The following is an 8,372-nucleotide window of genomic DNA, read 5'->3' on the forward strand; positions in this document are numbered from 1 at the left end:
CTACATTATAAACTAACCAGGGAGGCAGTTATTCATGTATATTGCTCTCTGTGGGACACATTATTCATATGACAAAAACAATCTTTGTGCCTTAGGTGATTTTTACCTCAGTATCTACTTAAAACAGACTATCAGAAAGGGCAAAAGCTTAGTGATGGTATTCTGTACTCCTGTTCATGAGGCCGCTGTTCAGTTTTGAAGCCTTTCCCCAGGCCACTATGGAGATCCATAGAGGTAAGGTGGTCAAGTTCAACAATAAGCCATTCATCTAACTCCAGAGTACTACACAGGCTCTGAAGAATGCCTTAGGTAGACCTGCTAAGGTGAAGAGATGCTGAGGTAAGCTTAACCAACTGGCAGTTTAATTACAAAATTTATGACTAGAGGTTGGGATGGGGGAAAATAGGGATGGTTCTGAGTGGTTACTGAACATGTGGTCACAGGTCACTTTGTTTGGAAAGGGCCTCCACAGTTCAGGAGAGAGAGAGTCAGAGTTGTGCCCATGCTTGCTCTTCACTCCTCTGATATACATCACATAATGAGTGTGGGATGGCTGATCTGAGCCCAGACTCTGCCTCATGGGCCTGAAGCAAGGCTTCAGATCTGCTCAGTCCTAAGACAACCTCCCATTGTCCAGTGACAGAAGGCAGCAATGGAGAAAGGGATACTGGATGGGAAGGAGGAGAATGGGGCAGTCTCTTTTCCTTCCTGATTCCCCAGTTCCCTTTCCTCCTATCTCAAACAGAGGCTTCTTCTAGTCATCCCGACTGTTACTGTTCCACTCACCTCAGCTACTTTATGGTGCCATCACCTCAGCGGTATTCCCAGGCCCCCTTCCTCTCCACTCCCAGCCACTGCTACTGTCCCTGCGTCTCACACAGCCCATGTGGGGGAACTTCATGGTGTTTGCTGCTTCTCTGTGCACCCTCTTCCCCCACCTTCCATGTCACTGTCCTTCCTCTGCCCTGTGCACCCTTATGCCTTGCCCCAATCAACCTGTTCTCACTGATAGAAACAATGTATTTTTATAAAGAATTTTTTTAATACATATAAATAAAATTGTAAGAGAGGATGAAAGAAGGATTACTCCGAGGGGGGCAAGAAGTGGGAGACGACAGGGACACCACTTGTGTTTGAAGCAGCCCTTGAGAGAAACTGACAAAACAAATGCCCCAATATGCTATCAAGCTACCCTCTAGAATCAGAAATGAAGACTGCACAACCAATCTCAACAACAAGGTCTTGTTCTTTGGACCTGTCCAAAACTATCCAGAAAGGAAACTGATGACAAAGGAATGGCTTCCTTTATAGTTTGCAAAGAGTCAAGGACATTGATGGTGCTAATGAACCATAATGGACAGAATCCTGGAGACCTTGCTCTATTTTACCCGAATAAAGATTGCATTAAAAATGAGTAAGAACTTTAGAGTTTGTTTCATTTAGAAAAACATGGAAGTTTTTACCTTGGTGGTGAGCAATCTTGAGGAGGAAAAGGATAATGAGAAAATGATCCAGAAAATCCAGCAGGAAGGCAGTTCTGGCTATGGTAGAGGGTATAGAAGATGGTTTGATACTTGAGGACCATGGAACAGAAGAGGAAATGAAATGGGAATTAAAATTAAATGTGGAACTGAAGGCAATTGGTAATGCCACCTTTAAGACCAGCACAACCAGAGTGATGATTGATACATGTAGTGATCAGGAGAGTGGCTGCAGAAATTAGGAAGATAATAAATAGAGGGTGTAGTATGAGTAAGAGACAAGATATCCAAGGTACTCTTAATAATAAGGTTGAGAGCAAGTGTTTACAATTAGCAAGAGGATATTGAGGATGGTGAATCTGAATTATGAGTAATGAAAGGGAAGCAGGTGGTCAGTGAAGTGTAGGGACTCAGATTGCACAGATCAGAAACACCTTCAGCAGAAAGAAAAGGAGGACTTGTGGCACCTTAGAGACTAACCAATTTATTAGAGCATAAGCTTTCGTGAGCTACAGCTCACTTCCTCAGATGCATATCGTGGAAACTGCAGCAGGCTTTATATATACACAGAGAATATGAAACAATACCTATTCCCACCCCACTGTCCTGCTGGTAATAGCTTATCTAAAGTGATTTCCAGCACAAATCCAGGTTTTTCCACCCTCCACCCCCCCACACAAATTCACTGTGAGTGAATACTGCTCCTTTGGGTATCTTAAACAACCTGCTTCCTAAAAGATGGATCCACAGGCTTACAGACTTCCACTTACTGGTTATTTAGGTGTTTTGTTTAAACTTGGATTCTGTAATGAGAATTTCAGCCCACTGAAAATGTCATATTAACCCCTCAGAAATTACTAGAGTTGAGCAAATAACTTTCAGCAAATAGTGTTCAAATTTCCATGCTTTTTTGTTTGAAAATTTTTCAAGCAGTCTGATTTTTCAGTTATTTGAAATGATACATTATCTGTGAATACAAAAATACCTTAATCTCCGTTTATACTTCTGCCTTTTATCGGTTGTAGGGAACAATCCTGCATTGGCAGGATGTAATTATCTGCCTTTTCCATCTCTGAGTTCTTACAGTTTATCTAATTACTTTAAAATAATTTTACAATTCAACTGTTCCTCCCCATGTTTTGAAATGGGCTAAATTTTCCAGAAAATATTTCAGCTATTATTTTCCTTGTAAAGGGAACATCAAGATTCTAATGGATAGATTCTAGCCATAACATTTCGAGTCCCACCTACCCCCACGTAGTTAAGACTATGTTCAGAAAATAAATAAATGCATATACCCATTCTACCTGCACGTTAGGTAGACTGTATTTTGCTGGTAGGGTCGATAGATTATAGAGGTGTTGCATAAAATTGCACTGAGACATTAAGCACAGTGGTGCCTGTAACAGGAAAGTGAATTTTCTACATGGGATAGCTTGTTCCTTGAAGCAGAGGCCGTTCAATGTAGATGTACTATAAACACCCTGGCTGCTGGCATTTTTCCACTATGAAAGCAGGCCCTTTCCATAGTTTTATCTGCATAAGCATTTTACAAATTTTGCATTAAAATGTTTGACATAAATTAGAGCTAAACATCTTTTATTGTTTCCTTAATGGTTCAGAGTACCACAGCCGAGCATGTATCCTTGGTCCTGTGTCATGACTGCTTATCTCATCCTGCTTGCCTTCACTGTAAACAATGTTACTCACTGACAAAGAGACAGAATAGTTGATTCTGGATTGAGTGATGATATGGGATGCACTAATTATTTCAAACTGTTTGAGTCATTAGACTTACTATGATTTCCAGTGGCCAGTTCTTGTCTGGCCAAGCAAAATCTTCCTTCAGTAACCACTATGGACTATTATCAATTCAATGCCAGGCTTTTCTTGCCTTGAATAATCAAGATGATGATTTAGTAGAGAGGTAAATAATCAAAACATATCCATGGAATCTTTGTTAGAATTTGAAAATGAACTTGCTTTGATTCCGTTTCTGACCTGTGTTTTGCTTCTTGCAATAATTTTAGAAGTTTAAGTTTTACTGGTAAAAAGGTTAACAGGCATCGCATTTCAAACTTATCCATTGGAATGTTTGCAACAATTAAAGTGGAAGAAACATTTTTAAAATGTCTGAATGATAAATCTGAGCAAATTGTGATCTGCTGAGATTGTCGTAGGGTTGGTGTTGCTTGGTGGATGTTGAGGCCATAGCAGGGTAAGGCTTCCCAAGTTTTACTTCCCTTGAGACCCTACAAAACCTACAGCATGCCCCTGTGATTTTAGCAATGAATAAATAAGCCTGTCTCATAGAAGTAATTATATTGTACTTTTGTTTATTAATCTGGTGCCTCTCTGTTCTGTTTTTGCAAAGTTAAAACATCACCCCACAGCAAAAAAAAAGATTTTTGCAGTGCTACCAAGTTCGTATGTGTAATAGTGACCCTGACCTATGTACATATACTTGTGCCCACATGCTTAATAGTGAGTGAGGTTTGTCCACTTCATGCATCAAAACAAAACTGAAGTCCTCTGAGCTGGCAGTTATGACTTCTGAAGACTCTGTGTTCACCACCCCTGTTGACTGTTTCATAAGATATAGTCTGTGCCTGCATATCTGTCTAGCTTTCTTGTATTCATATTTCATAGTGGAAGGGAGATACGGACTGGAAAAAAAAATCATTGCATAAATACAGTTGCCTTGGCGGGGTTAATTAGAGTGCCTCTACTAAGTGAAAAGAAAAGGAGTACTTGTGGCACCTTAGAGACTAACCAATTTATTTGAGCATGAGCTTTCGTGAGCTAGAGCCCACTTCATCGGATGCATACTGTGGAAACTGCAGAAGACATTATATATACACAGAGACCATGAAACAATACCTCCTCCCACCCCACTCTCCTGCTGGTAATAGCTTATCTAAAGTGATCATCAAGTTGGGCCATTTCCAGCACAAATCCAGGTTTTCTCACCCTCCCCCCCCCCCCCCCCCCCACACACACAAACTCTCTCTCCTGCTGGTAATAGCCCATCCAAAGTGACCACTCTCCCTACAATGTGCATGATAATCAAGGTGGGCCATTTCCAGCACAAATCCAGGTTTTCTCACCCATTCCGCCCCCACACACAAACTCACTCTCCTGCTGGCAATAGCTCATCCAAACTGACCACTCTCCTTACAATGTGCATGATAATCAAGGTGGGCCATTTCCAGCATAAATCCAAGTTTAACCAGAACGTCGGGGGGGAGGGGGTAGAAAAAAACAAGGGGAAATAGGCTACCTTGCATAATAACTTAGCCACTCCCAGTCTCTATTTAAGCCTAAATTAATAGTATCCAATTTGCAAATGATTTCCAATTCAGCAGTTTCTCGCTGGAGTCTGGATTTGAAGTTTTTTTGTTGTAAGATAGCGACCTTCATGTCTGTGACTGCGTGACCAGAGAAATTGAAGTGTTCTCCGACTGGTTTATGAATGTTATAATTCTTGACATCTGATTTGTGTCCATTTATTCTTTTACGTAGAGATTGTCCAGTTTGACCAATGTACATGGCAGAGGGGCATTGCTGGCACATGATGGCATATATCACATTGGTGGATGTGCAGGTGAACGAGCCTCTGATAGTGTGGCTGATGTGATTAGGCCCTTTGATGGTGCCCCCTGAATAGATATGTGGGCACAGTTGGCAACGGGCTTTGTTGCAAGGATAGGTTCCTGGGTTAGTGGTTCTGTTGTGTGGTATGTGGTTGTTGGTGAGTATTTGCTTCAGGTTGGGGGGCTGTCTGTAGGCAAGGACTGGCCTGTCTCCCAAGATTTGGGAGAGTGTTGGGTCATCCTTCAGGATAGGTTGTAGATCCTTAATAATGCGTTGGAGGGGTTTTAGTTGGGGGCTGAAGGTGACAGCTAGTGGTGTTCTGTTATTTTCTTTGTTAGGCCTGTCCTGTAGTAGGTGAGTTCTGGGAACTCTTCTGGCTCTATCAATCTGAGTATCAAGCAGTATTCTGGGTGCTGTGCATTTGCAAAGTGGTGTAAAAGTTGGATCAGAAGGATGCAGAAGCAAGGATTACACATTTTTTCCCCAAGTACATGTAGCAGGGCAACTCCTTCATATTACAAACTTGCCTTTACTTCACATCTGATCACCTTCCTCTCAGGTTTAAATGGCTGTTTAAAAATACCTGTTAAACGTTCTAAGAAACTACAGTTGTTAAAAATACAGGTTAATGTGTTATAACAAATCACGTCAGTTTCTAATGTTTTCCCTCCCCCCATCTTGGTTTTCAGTGAATGTAATGCTTGTGAAAGGTGCCAGACTGATAGCACTAGAGTTGCAAGTGCTTTCCTTCTGCATAGATTAGGTACAGCGTAGGCAGCAGTGCAAGCGTCCATGTGCTGTCCTGCCAAGCCAGTATGCCTCAAATGTGTAGCGAGCACCAGCAGGGATAAGATTCAGGTTCCAAGTTCGATTTCTTCATTGGCCTCTCTCCTCAGGCTGCCAAAAGGGAGGTCGATTGCAATGCAAACACTTCCCTACTGAACGGAAATCACCAATTCATTTCACATCAGTAACCAGCCAAATATCAAATGAAAATAGAGACTAACACCACAGGTTCTAATTCTGCAACATGCTCTGCATGGGTGCACCTCTCCACCCATGCAGAATGAGTTGTGGAAACCTTAGGTACAGTGTCCAAGTCAGAGACTTATAGATTCATAGATATTAAGGTCAGAAGGGACCATTATGACCATCTAGTCTGACCTCCTGCACAATGCAGGCCACAGAATCTCACCCACCCACTCTTGCAAAAAACCTCTCACCTATGTCTGACCTATAGAAGTCCTCAAATCGTGGTTTAAAGACTTCAAGGAGCAGAGAATCCTCCAGTAAGTGACCTGTGCCCCATGCTACAGAGGAAGGCGAAAAACCTCCAGGGCCTCTTCCAATCTGCTCTGGTGGAAAATTCCTTCCCGACCCCAAATATGGCGATCAGCTAAACCCTGAGCATATGGGCAAGATTCACCAGTCAGATACCCAGGAAAGAATTCTCTGTAGTAACTCAGATCCCACCCCATCTAACATCCCATCACAGGCCATTGAGCTTATTTACCATGAATATTTAAAGATCAATTAATTGCCAAAATCATGTTATCCCATCATACCATCTCCTCAATAACTTATCGAGTTTAATCTTAAAGCCAGATAGGTCTTTTGCCCCCACTGCTTCCCTTGGAAGGCTATTCCAAAACTTCACTCCTCTGATAGTTAGAAACCTTCGTCTAATTTCAAATCTAAACTTCCCAATGACCCGTTTACATCCATTTGTTCTTGTGTCCACATTGGAACTGAGCTTAAATAATTCCTCTCCCTCTTTGGTATTTATCCCTCGGATATATTTATAGAGAGCAATTATATCTCCCCTCAACTTTCTTTTAGTTAGGCTAAACAAGCCAAGCTTCTTGAGTCTCCTTTCATAAGACAGGTTTTCCATTCCTCGGGTCATCCTAGTAGCCCTTCTCTCCACCTGTTCCAGTTTGAATTCATCCTTCTTAAACCAGGGAGACCAGAACTGCACACAATATTCCAGGTGAGGTCTCACCAGTGCCTTGTATAACGGTACTAAAATCTCCTTATCTCTACTGGAAATACCTTGCCTGATGCATCCCAAGACCGCATTAGCTTTTTTCACGGCCATATCACATTGGCGGCTCATAGTCATCCTATGATCAACCAATATTCCGCGGTCCTTCTCCTCCTCCGTTACTTCTAATTGATGTGTCCCCAGCTTATAACTAAAATTCTTGTTATTAATCTCTAAATGCATGACCTTACACTTCTCACTATTAAATTTCATGCTATTACTATTACTCTAGTTTACAAGATCATCCAAATCTTCCTGTATGATATCCCGGTTCTCTCTAAATTGGCAATACCTCCCAGCTTTGTATCATCTGCAAACTTTATTAGCACACTCCCACTTTTTGTGCTGAGGTCAGTAATAAAAAGATTAAATAAGATTGGTCCCAAAACTGATCCCTGAGGAACTCCACTGGTAACCTCCCTCCAACCTGACAGTTCACCTTGTACTGAAAAGACTCAGTATTCCATTGCCAATCCCCAGAAGCCTCAAACCTGCACTTACCTATGTGTATCAACATTTTGACATTCCCAGCCTAACACATGGTCTTTAGAATAGATGAGATGTTCTCAGATTGTAGCCTGTGCAGCGCCTGCTGGTGGTCCCTGGAGAGCTGGTCACATGGCACTGGCTCTTCCTTTTTCTCCAGATGCTAAATTGCATTAAAAAGAAACTAGAAATACATTAAATACTTTCTAATATTACTTTTCCACATAACCAATTGCTCTAGTATCCACAAAGATGTTGCAAGAAACAGAGAAGCCGTGTGACAAAGTTGGAACACAAAGTTTGGAAAGCCCTAGAATAGATCTTGATTAGTTACATTAGTCTTGTTATTTTCTTGTTATTCCCAAGATATAATTATTTTTAGGAAAATAAATGAACTCTCTTTAAACGAGGTTCAGAGGGACACGTTCCTCTATCATGCGTGAGAGGCTAACAGATAGTCATGTACCAAGACAGAATCACGTGTAGTAGAGAGGGTTCAATGTAACAAGCTGTAAACAGATAGACTTCTAGGATAAATACTGAGAAGACTTTGGTTTCTGAAACAATTGTGTTTAACTGTCATGTGGAACTGAAACAGCTTGTGTAACATTTGCACTTCCTACAGTACCTTTCACCCAAAAAAGTCTCGTAGTGATTTATATATTATCTGAGCCCTGCAGTACACCCAAGTGAGACAAATAGGTAGGAACGCCAGTTGTACAAACAGGAAAACCAAGGGATTGAGAGGTTACAAGACTTCCCCCCAA

Source organism: Lepidochelys kempii, chromosome 8 (assembly GCF_965140285.1).
Source record: "Lepidochelys kempii isolate rLepKem1 chromosome 8, rLepKem1.hap1, whole genome shotgun sequence".
NCBI classification, from domain to species: Eukaryota; Metazoa; Chordata; order Testudines; family Cheloniidae; genus Lepidochelys; species Lepidochelys kempii.